This window comes from Callithrix jacchus, chromosome 11 (genome assembly GCF_049354715.1).
Source record: "Callithrix jacchus isolate 240 chromosome 11, calJac240_pri, whole genome shotgun sequence".
NCBI lineage: Eukaryota > Metazoa > Chordata > Mammalia > Primates > Cebidae > Callithrix > Callithrix jacchus.
This window is the reverse complement of record NC_133512.1, coordinates 86,167,771-86,187,537: the sequence shown is the minus strand read 5'-3', so window position 1 is coordinate 86,187,537 and position 19,767 is coordinate 86,167,771.

The window sequence follows — 19,767 nt, the reverse complement described above, 5'->3', positions numbered from 1 at the left end:
ATTAGGCAAGAAAAAAAACACAAAATAAAGGGTTTTCAATTAGAAAAGGAGGAAGTCAAATTGTCTGTATTTGCAAATGACATGATTATATATTTAGAACACCCTATCATCTCAGCACAAAATCTCCTTAAACGTATAAGCACCTTTAGCAAAGTCTCAGTATATAAAATCAATGTGCAGAAATCGCAGGCATTTCTGTACACCAATAACAGACTAACAGAGATCCAAATCGTGAGTGAACTCTCATTCACAATTGCTGCAAAGAGAATAAAATACCTAGGAAAACAACTAACAAAGGATGTAAAGGACCCCTTTAAGGAGAACTACAAACCACTGCTAAAGGAAATAAGAAAGGATACAAACAGATGGAAAAACATTCCATGCTCATGGTTACGAAGCATCAATATTGTGAAAATGGCCATACCGCCCAAAGTAACTTATAGATTCAATGCTATCCCAATCAAGCTACCAATGACCTTCACAGAACTGGAAAAAAACACCTTAAACTTCATATGGAACCAAAAGAGAGCCCACATAGCCAAGACGATCCTAAGCAAAAAGAATAAAGCCAGAGGCATCATGCTACCTGATTTCAAACTATACTACAAAGCTACAGTAATCAAAACAGCATGGTACTGGTACCAAAACAGAGATATAGACCAATGGAACAGAACAGAGGCCTTGGAGGCAATGCCACATATCTACAGACATCTGATCTTTGACAAACCTGACAAAAACAAGCAATGGGGAAAGGATTCCCTGTTTAATAAATGGTGTTGGGAAAAATGGCTAGCAGTGTGCAGAAAACAGAAACTGGACCCCTTCCTGACACCTTATACTAAAATTAACTCCTGATGGATTAAAGATGTAAACATAAGACCCAACACTATAAAACCCCTAGAAGAAAACCTAGGCAAAACCACTCAGAACATAGGCACAAGCAAAACCATTCAGGACATAGGCACAGGCAACTGTTCCATTACTAAAACAGCAAAAGCACTGGCAACAAAAGCCAAAATAGACAAACGGGATCTAATTTAACTCCAGAGCTTCTGTACAGCAAAAGAAACACTCATTAGAATGAACTGGCAACTAAAAAATGGGAAAAAATTTTTGCCATCTACCCATTTGACAAACGGCTAATATCCAGAATCTACAAAGAACTAAAACAGATTTACAAGAAAAAAAACAAATAAACCTATCAAAAAGTGGGAGAAGGATATGAACAGACACTTTACAAAAGAAGACATTTACAAGGCCAACAAACATATAAAAAAAAGCTCATCCTCACCGATTATTAGAGAAATGCAAATAAAAACCACATTGATATACCACCTCACACTAGTTAGAATGGCAATCATTAAAAAATCTGGAGACAACAGATGCTGGAGAGGATGTGGAGAAATAGGAACACTTTTACACTGTTTATGGGAGTATAAATTAGTTCAACCATTATGGAAGACAGTGTGGCGCTTCCTCAAGGACCTAGAAAAAGAAATTTCATTTGACCTAGCAATCACATTACTGAGTATACACCCAAATGATTATAAATCATTCTATTATAAAGACACATGCACATGTATGTTTATAGCAGTACTGTTTACAATAGCAAAGACTTGGAACCAACCCAAATGCTCATGGACAATAGACTGGACAAGGAAAATGTGGCACATATACATCATGGAATACAATGCATCCATAAAAAACAATGAGTTCATGTCCTTTACAGGGACATGGATGAATCTGGAAACCATCATTCTCAGCAAACTGACACAAGAACAGAAAATCAAACACTGGACCAGAGGACTCAAGATGGCGCTGTGAGAACAACCCAGAATTGGAGCCCGCGATGAATCCCCAAACGGTGAGTCAGTGCTGCATTTCCAGACTGATCTTTGTTGCCCACAGAACGGGGAAACTCCCAAGTATAAAAAGACACGGGACGCCAGGCAGTAGGTCTGCCTGGCGAAGCCGGCAGCCGGGGCGGCGGCGGCCGGCCCTACCCAGCAATCCCCACAGGGCACGCTTGTCCGGGTGCCTTGTTGAACCGGCAACCTGAGACTTGAGAGGGCTGGACTTGAGACTGAACGAGACTTGCACAGTAGCCCAGCCCAGGGGATTACAGGGACAGATCGTTTGGGATACCCAGTCGGACGAACAAAACCGCGATTTCAAACTATCCCAAGCAGACGGCCCGAGACGCTCTGTGGGGGAGGGGCATCCACCACTACCGAGGCAACCCGCCCCAACTGAGATACACGCCCACTGCTGACGCAGCCAGCCGTTGCCGATGCAACCCGCCCCAACTGAGATACACGCCCACTGCTGACGCAGCCAGCCGTTGCCGATGCAACCCGTCCCTACTGAGATACACGCCCACTGCTGACGCAGCCTGCCGTTGCTGAGGCAACACGCTACAACGAAGAGACTCCGCCGCAGGGCATGGCGGAGATCACAGCAGAGCCTGCAGGAACAGGGCGAATCACACAACAGCAGGGCGGAGCCTGGCAACCAAACAGTGGCTAGTCTGCCTCCAAGCTGGGCAGGACACCTCATCGAACATCCAAAAATAAAGCCCAAACCCCTCAACACAGAGCATTTGAGAAAAAAAAAAAAAAAAAAAAGGGTTTTTTAATGAGCTCTGTTGCAGCAGAATCAAACATAGCAGCCTAACAGCCCTGAAGGAACAACAGAGTGCACAGCTCAGCAATTAAACCCCTATAAAGTACAAACTGTCTCCTCAAGCAGCTCCCTGACCCCTCTATATCCAAAAGACTGACATTAGGCAGGCATCATCCTGGGACAAAGATAGCAGAAAAAGAAACTGGTAGCATCCCTCACTGTGCCACAGCTGCTAGAAGTGCACTCCAGACAAGCAGGGTCTGGAGCGGACCTCAGCAGTCATACAGAGAAGGGGCTAGACTGGTAGAAGGAAAACCAAGCAACAGAAATACTTCATCATCAACATTCTGGGTATCCACTCAGAGACCCAGTCGAAAAATCAGCAACTACGCAGACGACCAGCGGACAAATCCACAAAGATGGGAAGAAACCAGCGCAAAAAGGAGGAAAACACCCGAAAACAGAACACCTCGCCTCCTAGAAAGGACCAAAACTCCTCACCAGCAAGGGAACAAAGCTGGACGGAGAATGACTGTGATGAAATGACGGAATTAGACTTCAGAAGATGGATAATGAGAAACTTTGGTGAGCTAAAAGATCATGTATTAAATCAATGCAAAGAAACTAAGAACCTTGAAAAAAGATTTCAAAAAAGATTCGAGGAAATGATAACAAGAATGGATAACTTAGAGAGGAATATGAATGAATTAAAGGAGCTGAAAAACACAATACGAGAACTTCGCGAAGCAAACACAAGTTTCAATAGCCGAATTGACCAAGCAGAAGAAAGAATATCTGAAGTCGAAGACCAACTCAATGAAATAAAACGAGAAACCAAGATCAGAGAAAAAAGCGCAAAAAGGAATGAACAAAGTCTCCAAGAAATGTGGGACTATGTGAAAAGACCTAACCTACGTCTGATAGGTGTACCAGAAGGGGACGAAGAGAATGAATCCCAGCTGGAAAATACTCTTCAGGACATCATCCAGGAAAATTTCCCCCACCTAGCAAGACAGGCCAACACTCAAATGCAGGAAATACAGAGAACACCACAAAGATATTCCGCAAGAAGAGCAACCCCAAGGCACATAATCGTCAGATTCAACAGGGTTGATATAAAGGAGAGAATACTAAGGGCAGCCAGAGAGAAAGGTCGGGTCACCCACAAAGGGAAGCCCATCAGACTCACAGCAGATCTCTCGGCAGAAACTCTACAAGCCAGAAGAGAGTGGGGGCCAATATTCAACATTCTTAAAGAAAAGAACTTTCAACCCAGAATTTCATATCCAGCCAAACTGAGCTTCAGAAGTGAAGGAAAAATAAAATCCTTTGCGAACAAGCAAGTACTCAGAGATTTTGTCACCACCAGGCCTGCTTTACAAGAGCTCCTAAAAGAGGCACTACACATAGAAAGGATCAACCAGTACCAGCCATTCCAAAATCACACTGAATGCTAAAGAGCTTCAACATAATGAAGAATCTACAACAACTAACAGGCAAAACAGCCACTTAGCATCAAAATGGCAGTATCAAATTCACACATAACAATCTTAACCCTAAATGTAAATGGACTAAATGCACCAATAAAAAGACACAGACTGGCAAATTGGATAAAAATCCAAAACCCATCAGTGTGCTGTATCCAGGAAACCCATCTCACATGCAAGGATACACAAAGGCTCAAAATAAAGGGATGGAGAAAGATTTACCAAGCTAATGGAAAGCAAAAAAAAGCAGGAGTTGCAATTCTCATCTCTGATAAAATAGACTTTAAAGCAACAAAGATCAAAAGAGACAAAGAAGGCCATTACATAATGGTAAAAGGATCAATACAACAAGAAGAGCTAACGATCCTAAACATATATGGACCCAATGCAGGAGCAGCCAGATACATAAGGCAAGTTCTTAATGACTTACAAAAGGACTTAGACTCCCACACAATAATAGTGGGAGACTTTAACACTCCACTGTCAATACTAGACAGATCAACCAGACAGAAAATCAACAAGGATATCCAGGGCTTGAACTCAGACCTGGAGCAAGCAAACCTGATAGACATTTACAGAACTCTCCACCCCAAATCCACAGAATACACATTCTTCTCAGCACCACATCACACCTACTCTAAAATTGACCACATAATTGGAAGTAAAGCACTGCTCAACAAATGCAAAACAACTGAAATCATAACAAACAGCCTCTCAGACCATAGTGCAATCAAGTTAGAACTCAGAATTCAGAAACAGACCCAGAACCGCACAGCTTCATGGAAACTGAACAACTGGCTCTTGAATGTTGACTGGGTAAACAACGAAATGAAGGCAGAAATAAAGAAGTTCTTCGAAACCAATGAGAATGAAGACACAACGTGCCAGAACCTCTGGGACACATTTAAAGCAGTCTCTAGAGGAAAGTATATAGCAATAAGTGCCCATATGAGGAGAATGGAGAGATCCAAAATTGACACCCTATCGTCAAAATTGAAAGAGCTAGAGGAGCAAGATCAAAAAAACTCAAAACCCAGCAGAAGACAAGAAATAACTAAGATCAGAGCTGAACGGAAGGAGATTGAGACACGAAAAACCCTTCAAAAAATCAATAAATCCAAGAGCTGGTTTTTTGAAAAGATCAACAAAATAGACAGACCACTAGCCAGATTGATTAAAAATAAAAGAGAGAACAACCAAATAGATGCAATAAAAAATGATAAAGGGGAAATCACCACAGATTCCACAGAAATTCAAACCATCATCAGAGAATATTACAAACAACTCTATGCGCATAAACTAGTAAACCTGGAAGAAATGGATAAATTCCTGGACTCCTGTGTCCTCCCAAGCCTAAACCAGGAGGAAGCTGAAACTATGAATAGACCAATAACAAGGTCTGAAGTTGAGGCAGCAATTAAGAGCCTACCACACAAAAAAAGCCCAGGTCCAGACGGGTTCACAGCCGAATTCTACCAGACACACAAGGAGGAGCTGGTACCATTCCTTCTAAAACTATTTAAAACAATCCAAAAAGAGGGAATCCTTCCCAAATCATTTTATGAGACCAACATCATCCTGATACCAAAACCCGGCAGAGACCCAACGAGAAAAGAAAACTTCAGGCCAATATCCATGATGAACATAGATGCAAAAATCTTCAATAAAATATTGGCAAGCCGATTGCAACAGCAAATCAAAAAACTTATTCAGCATGATCAAGTAGGATTCATCCCAGGGATGCAAGGTTGGTTCAACATACGCAAGTCTATCAACATAATTCACCACATAAACAGAACCAAAAACAAAAACCACATGATTATCTCAATCGACGCAGAGAAGGCATTTGACAAAATTCAACAGCCCTTTATGCTAAAAACCCTCAATAAACTCGGTATCGATGGAATGTATCTCAAAGTAATAAAAGCTATTTATGACAAACCAACAGCCAATATCATACTGAATGGGCAAAAACTGGAAGCATTCCCTTTAAAATCTGGCACTAGACAAGGATGCCCTCTCTCACCACTCCTATTCAATATAGTACTGGAAGTTTTGCCAGAGCAATCAGGCAAGAAAAAGAAATAAAGGGTATTCAAATAGGAAAGGTGGAAGCCAAATTGTCTCTATATGCAGACGACATGATAGTATACCTAGAAGACCCCATCGCCTCAGCCCAAAAACTCCTGAAACTGATAAGCAACTTCAGCAAAGTCTCAGGATATAAAATCAATGTACAAAAATCACAAGCATTTGTCTACACCAACAACAGACTTAAAGAGAGCCAAATCAAGAGCGAACTGCCATTCGCAATTGCTACAAAAAGAATAAAATACCTTGGAATACAACTCACAAGGAACGTAAGAGACCTCTTCAAGGAGAACTACAAACCACTGCTCAACGAAATCAGAGAGGACACAAACAGATGGAGAAACATTCCATGTTCATGGTTAGGAAGAATTAATATCGTGAAAATGGCTATACTGCCCAAAGTAATTTACAGAATCAACGCTATCCCCATCAAGCTACCACTGACTTTCTTCACAGAACTGGAAAAAACCACCATGAACTTCATATGGAACCAAAAGAGAGCCCGCATAGCCAAGTCAATTCTAAGCAAAAAGAACACAGCGGGGGGCATCACACTACCGGATTTCAAACTATACTACAAGGCTACAGTAATCAAAACAGCATGGTACTGGTACCAAAACAGAGATATAGACCAATGGAACAAAACAGAGGCACCGGAGGCAACACAACATACATACAACTATACAATCTTTGATAAACCTGACAAAAACAAGCAATGGGGAAAGGATTCCATGTTTAACAAATGGTGTTGGGAAAACTGGCTAGCCAAGTGCAGAAAGCAGAAACTGGATCCCTTCCTGACACCTTACACAAAAATTAACTCCAGATGGATTAAAGACTTAAACATAAGACCTGGCACCATAAAAACCGTAGAAGGAAATCTAGGCAAAACTATCCAGGACATAGGAGTAGGCAAGGACTTTATGAACAAAACACCAAAAGCATTGTCAACAAAAGCCAAAATAGACAAATGGGACCTAATCAAACTCCACAGCTTCTGCATGGCAAAAGAAACAGTCACTAGAGTGGATTGGCAACCAACAGAATGGGAAAAAATTTTCGCAGTCTACCCATCTGACAAAGGGCTGATATCCAGAATTTACAAAGAACTCAAACAGATTTACAGGAAAAAAACAAACAAGCCCATTCAAAATTGGGCAAAGGATATGAACTGACACTTTACGAAAGAAGACATATATGAGGCCAACAATCATATGAAAAAATGCTCATCATCACTGGTCATCAGAGAGATGCAAATCAAAACCACATTGAGATACCATCTCACGCCAGTTAGAATGGCGATCATTAAAAAATCTGGAGACAACAGATGCTGGAAAGGATGTGGAGAAAAAGGAACACTTTTACACTGTTGGTGGGAGTGTAAATTAGTTCAACCATTGTGGAAGACAGTGTGGCGATTCCTCAAGGCCTTAGAAATAGAAATTCCATTTGACCCAGCAATCCCATTACTGGGTATATATCCAAAAGACTATAAATCGTTCTACTATAAGGACACATGTACACGAATGTTCATTGCAGCACTGTTTACAATAGCAAAGACCTGGAATCAACCCAAATGCCCATTGATAATAGACTGGATTGGAAAAATGTGGCACATATACACCATGGAATATTATGCAGCAATCAGAAATGATGAGTTTGTGTCGTTTGTAGGGACATGGATGAACCTGGAGAACATCATCCTCAGCAAACTGACACAAGAACAGAAAATGAAACACCGCATATTCTCACTCATAGGCGGGTGATGAAAAATGAGAACACATGGGCACAGAAAGGGGAGTACTAAACACTGGGGTCTATTGGGGGGAAAAGGGGAGGGCCAGTGGGAGGGGGACGTGGGGAGGGATAGCCTGGGGAGAAATGTCAAATGTGGGTGAAGGGGAGAAGAAAAGCAAAGCACACTGTCATGTGTGTACCTACGCAACTGTGTTGCATGCTATGCTCATGTACCCCAAAACCTAAAATTCAATAAAAAATTAAAAAAAAAAAAGTTCTAATATTTTTCCTCAAAAAAAAAAAAAAGAAAATCAAACACTGAATGTTCTCACTCAGGCCGGTGTTTGAGAACACATGCGCACAGGGAGGGGAACATCACACAGTGGTGTCTGTTGGGGGGTCAAAGGGAGGCACAGCAGGTGGTGGGGAGGTTGGGGAAGGACAACATGGGGAGAAATGCCAGATGTAGCTGACGGGGGGGATGGAGGCAGCAAACCACATTGCCATGTGTGTACCTATGCAACAATCCTTCATGATCTACACATGTACCCCAGAACTTAAAGTGCAATTAAGAAAAAATACCACAGAATTTTAAAAAAGTTGCAAAGAATAGAGTTGTGAATATTTATTGCATGTGTGTTATGAACTAGGAAGTTTTTTAGTCTTTGGAGATAAATCATAAATGATATCTCAAAAAATCCTTATCTTCATCACACTTATTACATAGTTGGAGAGAAACAAAGTAAACAAATTAATAAAACAGTATGTCAGATTAGCACTTTGGGAGGCTGAGGTGGGTGGAGCACTTGAGGTCAGAGCTTGAGACAAGCGTAGCCAACATGGTGAAACCCCATTTCTACTAAAAAATAAAAATAAATTGGATGACAGATTACAAGTGCTATGCGGAAAAAGAAACATGAAAGGGAGAGAAAGTAATCTGGGTGGAAGAACAAAAAATTATATTTTAAAGCAGGGCATTTGGAGTAAGTTTAACTCCTAAAGGGATGTTTGAGGAGCTAGCTGAAGAAAGGGAGGAAGCATGTCAGGTAGCTATGGTGTGTATGGCGTGTGGTGGTGATGGTGGGAGGTGTTTCAGGAAGAACAATAACTGCAAAGTTTCTGAGGCAGAAATGAGTTTTGATACATTAAAAGGATAACAAAACAGTGTCATGGAAGTGGAATTAATAAGGATAAGAATGGAAAAAAATGAGCAAAGAGGGCCAGCAGGAACTACATCATGTAGAGCCTTACAGGTTATTGTTCAAACTTTGGCTTTTACTCTGAGTAAAATGGGAAGCTATTGTACTCTTGGAGTGACATGATTCAGTTTAGTTTAGGATTGAAAAGTATCTTCATGGCTTCTGTGATGAGACTATACAGCAGAAAAGTAAAGGTGGAAGCAAATAATACAGTTAGGAGGCCACCAGAATAATCCAATATAGCCTGTTTGATAATATGCGCATTGAGATGCACAAAAAGAAAATGAACATAGAGAAGTGTGTCAAGGTCAAATAGCTATGCTCTTATATGTCATTCAAAGAGATAAACTTAGTCTTGTATGTTGAAAAACTACTTAAGGATTATAAGAAAGATGACAATTTGACTAGTGAGCATCAGAGGCAAATTAATCCCTGTCCTGAACTATAACCCACACTCTCAGTATCTTTATTTCCATCTTCACATACACTTCATTTCATATATTGGGTTTTTTCATTCACCAAAAAAACAGCTGGCGGCATATCCTGGTCTCACATCTTACTCTTTTTCAAAATTTAGGGTACCTAACCTCCATCTTTTCTATTGGTGTTGTAGCAGAGGGCATGGTCTTCTGATGGGCAGCCTCCACTATAAGCACATGTTTGCAGTTCTGCTTCTTCCATGGATGTAGTAAAGTTGGAAAGAAGGCCACACAATGAAAAAAAGCTAGGTAAACCACAAAGCATAACTTTTTCTTAACCCATCAGAGATATGAATGACAAGGAAACTTAATAGACTGAAATTCAAGGAGGGATAGGCCCCTGTAAAAGTAAGGGAATGTACAGATAATCTCACCTTTGCCAGAGTACAGAAAGAACTGTGCTGGCTGCCGTACAGTAGCAAAGAAGAAATCAACAAAACTGTTACCACATCTCTAAAGGCTGAGTGTGGGAGAGAGTGATAGTGTAGAACCCCAGGGAGATCCAGACACCATGGGATTTTGTACACACTCAGACTCTTTTCCATGACCTTGGTCAGGTGCTCACGGGAAAGACTGACATCAGGGAAGAAGATCAGAGAAAGTTTCCCTTGGTGTTGCAGCCAGTGAGAAAGGATCATGTGCTGCTACAGGAAAGGCACAAAACTCTACTTCTCACCCAGAAATCTCTTGAACACAGCCAGAGATGTGGGTGGGGAGAGAGAAGAGGAAAAGAGAATGTCAGAGAAGAATTCCTTGAAAAGACAGTGACTAAGAATTTCCCCCAAATAATGAAAGACATCAAATTGCATGCAAAAACTTGAGCATGGGTAGCAGGATAAATGTGATCATACACACAACACCACACACTAAAGACACCTGTTTAGGTACACATGTGTAGCAGGATAAATGTTATCACACACACACATACCAACCACACACTAAAGACATCTGTTTAGGCACACATGTGTAGCAGGATAAATGTTATCACACACACACATACCAACCACACAATAAAGACACCTGTTTAGGCACACCTGTGTAGCAGGATAAATGTTATCACACACCAACAACCCAACCACACAATGAAGACACCTGTTTAGGTACATCATATTCAAAGTGCTAAAGTCAAAGACAGAAAATTATAAAGCCTGCTAAAGTAAAAGTGACAGAACAGAATTACATCAGACTTCACATCAGAAACTGCTAACTGAAAGAACAATGAAGTGACATGTTTGAAAGCACTGAAAGAATAGCAAAGGTCAATCTGGAATGCTATACTTAGTGAAAACTTCAAAACAAAAGCTGAATAAAGAATCAAATGTCAGAGATCACTATACTGAACTAAAAAGCAAGATCCAGCTATTTTGCTCCCTACAAAACAAGTATAGTTTCATACACAATTAGGCTGAAAGTAAAATATATACTATACAAACAATAATTATAAGAGAGCTGGTGTGGCCATACTAATATCAGATAAAATAAACTTTAATACAGAAATAATATTGAAAAGAAAGATGGATGCTTTGTAATGATAAAGGTATCAATACACGTAGGTTGCAGCGGCTCACACCTGTAATCCCAGTACTTTGGGAGGCTGAGGCAGGCGGATCACAAGGTCAAGAGTTTGAGACCAGCCTGGCCAATATGGTGAAACCCTGTCTCTGCTAAAAATACAAAATTAGCTGGATGTGGTGGTGTGTACCTGTAGCCCCAGCTGCTTGGGAGGCTGAGGCAGAAGAATCGCTTAAACCCAGGAGGCAGAGGTTGCTGTAAGCCAAGATGTCATCATTGCACTCCAGCCTGGTTGGCAGAGTGAGACTCTGCTTCAAAAAAAAAGTTTGAATACATCAAAAAGATGTAATAATCATAAATGTATATGCACATCATAACAGTGCCCTAAAATATATAAACAACTTATATAATTTAAAAAACAAATAATTAGTCAATTATACTTGAAGATTTTAATGTTCATTTCTCAAAAATCACTAAGACTATATGCTACTTTCTGTTTAATCACTAAACAGAAAAGAAGTAATAATATAGTTTTGAGTAACACTATCAATTTGATAGGACACTCTACCTGATGTTCCCTAAGAGGAAATAAATATATACCTTGGAGCTTATCAAAATGTAAAACATTTATCTCCAAAGACAGTCATTAATAAAGGGAAAAGACAAGCCACAAACTGACAGGAAATATTTCTAAATCATGTGTCTGTTAAGCACTTGTATGCAGAATATATGAAAAATTTTGCAACTGAAATAAAAAAGACTACTCAGTTTAAAAAGTAGGTAAAGCATATGAATAGACACCAACGATGACATGTGAATAAGAAACAACTGCAAGATTGTTAACACATTATTCAACAGGGACCTACAACTAAACCACAGTGAAATACTACTACATGCCCAATGGAATGGCTGCCATAAAAAGAGATAACGTTATTGTTGAAGATACAGAGAAACTGAGACCTTCGTACATTGTTGGTGGGAAATTCAAATTAGGTATACAACTTTGGAAAAGAGCATGGCCATTTATTACGATGTTACACATACACACATACCATAGGACCCAAAAATTTCACTCTTAGGTCGTTACCCAAAAGGAATGAAAATATATGTCCACATAAAGACATGAATGTATGTGTCTTGTCAGCTTCATTCCTATTCAACATAAACTGGAAAAATCTAAATGAACATCAACTGGTAAATGGCTAAAAAATTGTGACATTTTCATATAAAGACACACTTTCAGCAATTAAAAGGACAATCACTGATAAATGAAGCAATGTAGATGATCTTTAATAATATTATGCTGAGTGAAAAAAGTCAGAAATAAATAATACATATTTATATGTTTATATTTTTATAAAATTTCTAGAGAAGGCAAAGTTATAGATGCAGAATACAGATTGGTGGTTTCCTAGGAATAGGGTGGGATGGGGAATTGACTGTAATTGGTTATTAGGGGAAGTGCTTTGGACCAATAGTTCCCAACATTTTAGGCATCAGGGATTGGTTTCATGGAAGACAATTTTTCCTTGGATGAGGCAGCAGTGGTAGTGGGTGGTTTGGGAAGAAACCGTTCCGTCTCAGATCATCAGGCAGTCAAGTGATTCTCATAAGGAGCGTGAAACCTTGATCCCTCGCATGTGCAGTTCACAACAGGGTTCACACTCATATAAAAATCTAATATCCCTGCTGATATAACAAGAGGCAGAACTCAGGTGGTAATGTTCAAGCGCTGGCAGCTCACCTCCTGTTGTGCAGCCCAATTCCTAACAGGCCACGGTCTGTTAGGGGACTGTGGAAGTGCTTTGGACAATGGAAGTGTTTTAAAACAAAATTGTGGTTATGGTTGTATGATTGTATGAAATTACTAACATTTCCTTAACGGCACACTTAAGCTGAATTTTATAGCATGTTAATTATACCTCAAGAAAACTTTTTCAATATATAGAAGGGAAAAAGAAAAGCTTCTTGGTTAGGAATGATCTAATTCTACCTAACATAATTTTCTTGTCTCCTCTCTGACTTGGATGAGCTATTCTGTTATACTCAGGTTTGCACTGAAGAGGGACATGGAAAGATTCACCTCTCATTCTCTCTCTTCATCTCTCCCTTTTTTAATCAAATGGGAGGATTACAGTTAAATAAGCTGAAAGTAAGGACTGACTCCCTTGTTAAATTTAGAAGATTCAGTCTGTAATCTGTATATATTCACCCACTTTTCTACAGCCTTTGCTATAACAATGATCTTGAGAAGGTGAACTATTGTTATTCATTGAGGGGAAAGACATACGAAGTTAAACTGCTGCTCCTAGCCAAAATAAAAAAAAAATACTCAGGTAATTCTGAAATAAATACCCACACATACCCATAACATGGGTAGAAACCAATAGATTTCAGTCCATTCACAGTTAATGACAACGTAAATTCGTTTTGATAGTTCTTGTTTCTTTTTATCCAGAAAGTTGAGGCTGAATCATAGGTATGCTCAAAATCAGTCCAAGAATGGGCTAAAATTCTATCATGTAAAAAAATTTCCGAAAGTCCTGCAGTTAATTGATTATCATATTTACCTCCCTATTCAGGTGAAGAGATATACGAGTATGCAATGTGAGGTGAAATTGGTAATTTAAAGGTAATCTAGTGAGAATAGAGAACAGATTTCTACAGGGAAATAACAGAAGCACAGGCTATAAAGTTTGAAGCCAGGTAATAGAAATCTTTGAAGTCTAGGGAATGTGCTATGAACTACAGCCTATTTTTAACAGAGGAGTTACAAAAGGAACATGGTATTTTATAAGAAATAGAGTTGTTGCATAACATAATTGAAATGGGTGGAAATGGAAGAATGAAGCATTAGGATATATTTTTGTTGTAGTAAACCAGGCATGGGGTAGTAACTAGGAAAGTGGTATCAGTGATGAAAATAGCATTGATCACACTCCTCAGTTTTTGAGAATTTTTCTATTCAGCAAGCACTGGGCTAAACCTTTACATTCATTATTTTATCTTCTCAGAATTAATATATATATATAATAACATTTATATATTTATATATATAAAATAACATTTATATATATATATATATATATATATATATATATTATACTGTAAGTTCTGGGGTACATGTGCAGAATGTGCAGGTTTGTTACATAGGTATACATGTGCCATGGTGGTTTGTTGCATCCATCCCCATGTTGTCTACATTAGGTATTTCTCCTAATGTTATCCTTCCCCAATCCTCCTACCATCTACTATCCCTCCCCTAGCCACCCCACCTCCACACACAGGCCCTGGTTTGTGATGTTCCCCTCTCTGTGTCCATGTGTTCTCATTGTTCAACACCTACTTATGAGTGAGAACATGAGGTGTTTGGTTTTCTGTTCCTGTGTTAGTTTGCTAGGAATGATGGTTTCCAGTTTTATCCATGTCCCTCAGAATTTTTGTTAGGAAAATAATATGCCCAGGACTACTCAGTGTGACAATTTGAAATCTGTGGCTTAGAAAAGTAAAGAATTTTCTCAATATTCTTCAGTTGGGAAATAGTAGAATAAAAGTACAAACTCAAGTCTTTCTTCTTAACTGTATTTAAAAAAACAAGACTTAATAATGTACACTAAGTACATTTAATTTGTTTAATTAAAGTGTCTGAGGACACCCGTTGTAGAAATTCCAGGTGGAATTTTGTTGGATTTAGAATTTGGATTGTGATTAGGAGAAAGCACATTGACAACACAAACCCAGGTAGCACCATAAGAGTTCTGAGATGCTGCTTAACTGCATTTAAGTACTGCCACCAGCGCTGCTCTGCAGCGGTATATAACATCTGCAATGCAACTGCGAAGCCCATCCAATATTAACAATGTATTTCCATTTATCTTTGTAAATAATGTACAGACTTATACAGAGATGGATGGAATACCTAGAGATTATTTTCTAACATGCAGATATGGATGAAATTTTAGTTTCCATCACATCAATAATAAAGGCTTTAATTACTGAGGATAGTATGTTGAGGTGAACCTTGCTAACAGGGCTGAAATCCCAAAGTACTGAACTATTCTGTCTGCTTTAAACCATGTTATAATCTTTTCTTTTTCTTAATTTTTGAGAAGGAGTCTCACTCTGTTGCCAGGCTGCAGTGCAGTGGCACGATCTAGGCTCACTGCAACCTCCACCTTCTGAGTTCAAGTGATTCTCATGCCTCAGCTTCCCAAGCAGCTCAAATTATAGGCATGCACCACAATATCCAGCTATTTTTTTTGTATTTTTAGTAGAGATGGGGTTTCACCATGTTGGCCAGGATGGTCTTGATCTCCCGACCTTGTGATCCACCTACCTCAGCCTTCCAAAGTGTTGGGATTACAGGCGAAAGCCACTCCGCCCAGCCAGTGATAATCTTCAGTTGGCATTAGATAAGCTATAAACCTTGATTTTCTTTAAAATTGTGTCAACCTTTGACATAGCATTAGTGAAACAAAGTAAAGCAATGATAATTTTTCATTAAGAATTTTCTCAAATATCAAATGTTAAAATATTCTTTTATAATTAAACTAATGGGAAAGTCTATATGATAAAGGAATATTTTAAAATATAAATTAAAATCACACTCGTATATTTTATTTCTTAAAAGTGATTATTCTGTCAATTATAAGTCTATGGTCTTTAAGACACTACTGATTAATTCTCAGTTTAGTGGATTTAGAGGCGTGCAGAAAATGTACATCCCAGGAACTCATCAATCAGTCCAATCGTGTGATCAGGAGTCTCTCAGTTAATTAATAATCCCACTTCATATTCATATAGTATTTTATAAATCTGATATCCTTAAATTTGGCAGACATGCTTTATCTGCAACAAAGAAAACAATCAGAATTTGGAATAAGATTTTAATGCATAATGCCTTAAAATATGAGATCAAAGACACCCATCACTTTTTTCAGAAAAAGGAAAATGTGATTACCAAGCTTAAGTGTGCTGTATATTAAATGAAAATCCTGATCATAAAGAAAGGTAATATCTACTCAAAAGTATAATTTCTGTACTTTGAAAATCATCTCAGCAAGAATTATCTTCCCCTATCAAATTGTAGCACTTGTCAAAATCAACTGTAAAGCATTTCAAGTGCTCTTCTGAATCAACAAAACAGATGTATAGCAATGCGAGGTTGCAAGGAGAAGGAAATAACAGTGAACCAGAGGCCCATCAGTGCCCTTAATCTCTTGAACCCACACTTAACACAGTAGACACTGTAGATCTTTGGGACACTGCTCATAAGAGGGAAATACAAGGCTGATTTTTAATAATATGTAAAAATATGTAAAAATTATTTCTTTCTGCGTTGCTGCTAGGCTTGTCCTTTCTTTACATTCCTAAATAGACCATAGACATGTCGTACTTTTTTGGGGGGGATGGGGGAGATGGGGGAGTGGTTGCTACTAGTAATTATAAGAACTGTGATACAATTTGAGAAATTAGAAGGTAAGGCTATAGAAGACAATAAGGGAGTAATTATTTTATCACAGGTAAAATTTTGCTTTTACCTTTGCTTTTTAATCAAAGTTTTTTTTCTACTTTACTGATCAGCAGTTCTTTCCTTTTGTTTGACAGTATATTTCGGCATTTAGAACCAGACCCTCTGTAGTCAGACTTTCAGGCTTAAATCCTAGCTCTGCATTCTATTATGTGAGCTTGGGCAAATTAGTTCGCCTCTCTACACCTTATAGGTAGAATGGAGATAATAACAACAGTACCTACCTCATGGGGTTGTTTTGAGGATGCCCTGAGATGATTATGGTAAGGCACTGAAAATACTGCCAAGGACTTAGTACTCAAGTATGATTCTTCGATTTTTGTCTTGTCAATAACATTCAAATGCTATGGTTCTCTTTGTTAATTGAGAATAACCAAATAATTCTTACTGATGTTTTCTAGCATACTGTAAGAAACAACTACAAATTTGAGTCTTTGAGATTATGTTTATAATTTGTATGTATATTTTAACATAACAATAAAAGTAATCATATTAGGCTAGCTAAATCTAGATTTTCACGTTTTTTAGAAAGAGTTACTCAAGCGGAGGATTGTTTCTTGACATAGACAAAATTATATGGCTGGGGCTAAGATTCGTGTGGTCCTATCATAAGCATACTTCACTTCTATGTTGACTTTAGAACTTAACCACTGTGCAAGGTGTATTTTCTTGAAAAAAGTATTCAAATGACATGAGAATGAAATGTTTTTCTTGAAGGGCACTACAGATAACACCAACTTTGAAGAACAAGAACAACAGCCAGATTTCCCTTACTTTCCATTCTCTTACTCTCAGAATTTTAGTGAGGGGAAGGTGAGGACAGAATGAGACATGTCCAAAGCTCCAAACACACCACTCAGACAGTAGTCTTCGGAAAATCTGCAACTCGGAAGTGAGGAAGCAAGCACAAAACATTGCCTGAGCAACCATTTATCATCACAATTATACAATTGTTTCTTCTCTTTGCATTACACAATCCTACCCAACATTTAAGACCCAAATAAATATTTGCATTTCTGGGTTATCTTTCTCAACTCCTACAGACATATTTATCTGCTCCTTCTTTTGTGTTTTCAGAGTCTTTGTGGCAGTATATCACATCATTCAAACCACGTTGTGATTTATGTCTTTTTTTCTCCATTCAATTATTATCTCCTCAAGGAAAATAGCTACTATTACTAACATTAAGCATGGTGCCTGGTGTGAATTAGGAACTCAATAAATGTCCACTGAAATCCATTGTTTGTTGACTTCCTGTCTTGATGACCTGTCTAATGCTGTCAGTGGAAGATTGAAGTCCCCCACTATTATTGTGTTCCTGTCTACCTTCTTTCTTACATCAATTAGTAATTGTTTTATAAATTTGGGAGCTCCAGTGTTAAGTACATATATGTTTAGGATTGTGATATTTTCCTGTTGGAAAAGGCCTTTTACCATTATATAATGTCTCTCTTTGTCTCTTTTAATTCCTGTTGCTTTAATACTTGGTTTATCTAATATAAGAATAGCTACCCCTACTTGCTTTTGGTGTCTATTTTCATAAATTGCCATTTTCCACCCCTTTAGTTTAAGTTTATATGAGTCCTTACATGTTAGGTGGGTCTCCTGAAGGTAGTAGATATTCGATTGGTGAGTTCTCATCCATTCTGCAATTCTCTATCTTTTAAGTGGAGCATTGAGGTCATTTACACTAAATGTTAGTATTGCAATGTGAGGTACCATTGCATTCACCATACTTTTCGTTGCCTGTGTACTTTTATGTTTTTGTTTTTGTTTTTTAACATGCATTTTGTTTGAACTGTGTGATTTATGCTTTAAAGAGGTTTTGTTTTGATGTGCTTCCAGGATTTGTTTCAAGATTTAGAGCTCCTTTTAGCAGTTCTTGTAGTGTTGGCTTGGTCATGGCAGGATTTGTCTGAAAATGATTGTATCTTTCCTTCATATATGATGCTTACTTTCGCTGGATACAAAATTCTTGGCTGATAATTGTTTTGTTTGAGGTAGCAGAAGATAAGGCCCCAATCCCTTCTAGCTTGTAGGGTTTCTACTAAGAAATCTACTATTAATATGATATAGATTACCTGGTGCTTCTGTCTCACAGCTCTTTTTTTTTTTTGAAATGGAGTTTCGCTGTTGTTACCCAGACTAGAGTGCAATGACACGAACTCGGCTCACCACAACCTCTGCCTTCTGGGTTCAAGCAATTCTCCTGCCTCAGCCTCCTGAGTTGCTGGGACTACAGGCGCACGCCACCACGCCCAGCTAATTTTTGTATTTTTAGTAGAGATGGGGTTTCACCTTGTTGACCAGGATGGTCTCGATCTCTTGACCTTGTGATCCACCTGCCTGGGCCTCCCAAAGTGCTGGGATTATAAGCGTGAGCCACCATGCCCGGCCTCACAGCTCTTAAGATTCTTTCCTTTGTATTAACTTTGGGTAACCTGATGATAATGTGCCTAAGCAAAAACCTTTTTACAATGAATTTTCCAGGTGTTCTTTGTGCTTCTTATATTTGGATGTATAGGTCTCTAGCAAGGCCAGGGGAGTTTTCCTTGATTATTACCCCAAATATGTTTTCCAAGCTTTTAGAGTTCTCTTCTTCCTAAGGAACACCAATTATTCTTAAGTTTGGTCATTTAGCAGAATCCCAGACTTCTTGGAGATTTTGTTCATATTTTCTTATTTTTTTATTTGTTGGATTGAGTTAATTACAAGACCTTGTCTTCAAGCTCTGAATTTATTTCTTCTACTTGTTCAATTCTATTGCTGAGACTTTCCAGAGCATTTTGCATTTCTAAAAGTGTGTCCAAAGTTTCCTGAATTCTTTTATTTTTGTAAAGGTATCTATTTTCTTGAATATTTCTCCCTTCACTTCATGTGTCATTTTTTGGATTTCCTTGCAATTGACTTCACCTTTCTCACTGACTAACTTAATAACTAACTTCCTGAATTCTTTTTCAGGTAAATTAAGGATTTTTTTTCTCGGTTTGAGTCCCATTGTTGGTGAACTAGTGTGATTTTGGGGGTGTCGAAGAGCCTTGTTTTGTCATATTACCAGGGTAGATTTTCTGGTTCCTTCTCATTTGGGTAGGCTCTGTCAGAGGGAAGGT